The sequence below is a fragment of the Ornithodoros turicata genome, unplaced genomic scaffold, assembly GCF_037126465.1.
Source record: "Ornithodoros turicata isolate Travis unplaced genomic scaffold, ASM3712646v1 Chromosome16, whole genome shotgun sequence".
NCBI lineage: Eukaryota > Metazoa > Arthropoda > Arachnida > Ixodida > Argasidae > Ornithodoros > Ornithodoros turicata.
In genome coordinates, this window is record NW_026999320.1 from 3,894,050 (window position 1) to 3,895,423 (window position 1,374).

The following is a 1,374-nucleotide window of genomic DNA, read 5'->3' on the forward strand; positions in this document are numbered from 1 at the left end:
AAAATAATTCAACTTTAGAAAGTGTAAACATGCAAAGTTGATCAGGGATCCACTCTTGTCCCAAATACCGCATACACGCGTCTTTGGTCCACACGTACAAAATAAAAAGATTCAATAATCTGAAAATAATTCAACTTTAGAAAGCATAAACGAGCAAAGTTGATCAGGGATCCACTCTTGTCCCAAATACGCATACACGCGTCTTTAGTCCACACGTACAAAATAAAAGAATCACCTATATTCTGAAAATAATTCAACTTTAGAAAGCTTAAACGAGCATGGTTGATCAGGGATCCACTCTTGTCCAAATTCCGCATACACGCGTGTTTAGTCCACGTACAAAATAAAAGAATCCCCTATAATCTGAAAATAATTCAACTTTAGAAAGTGTAAACCTGCAAAGTTGATCAGGGATCCACTCTTGTGCCAAATACCGCATACACGCGTGTTTAGTCCGCACGTAGAAAATAAAAAGAATCACCTATAATCTGAAAATAATTCAACTTTAGAAAGCGTAAACGAGCATAGTTGATCAGGGACCACTCTTGTCCCAAATACCGCATACACGCGTGTTTAGTCCGCACGTGCAAAATAAAAAGAACCACCTATAATCTGCAAATAATTCAACTTTAGAAAGCGTAAACGAGCAAAGTTGATCAAGGATCCACTCTTGTCCCAAATACCGCATACACCGTGTTTAGTCCGCACGTACAAAATAAAAGAATCACCTATAATCTGAAAATAATTCAACTTTAGAAAGCGTAAACGAGCAAAGTTGATCAGGGATCCACTCTTGTCCAAATACTGCATACACGCGTCTTTAGTCCGCACGTACAAAATAAAAAGAATCACCTATAATCTGAAAATAATTCAACTTTAGAAAGCTTAAACGAGCAAAGTTGATCAGGGATCCACTCTTGTCCAAATACCGCATACACGCGTGTTTAGTCCGCACGTACAAATGGAAGAATCATCCTATAATTTGCAAAATTCGACTTTAGAAAGCTTAAACGAGCAAAGTTGATCGAGGGACCACTCTTGATCCAAATACCGCATACACGCCTGTTTGTCCGCACGTACAAAATAAAAAGAATCACCATAATCTGAAATAATTCAACTTTAGAAAGTGTAAACGTGCAAAGTTGATCAGGGAACCACTCTTGTTCCAAATACCGCATACACGCGTGTTTAGTCCGCACGTACAAAATAAAAGAATCACCTATAATCTGAAAATAATTCAACTTTAGAAAGCGTAACGAGCAAAGTTGATCAGGATCCACTCTTGTCCCAAATACCGCATACACGCGTGTTTAGTCCGCACGTACAAAATAAAAAGAATCACCAATAATCTGAAAATAATTCAACTTTAGAAAG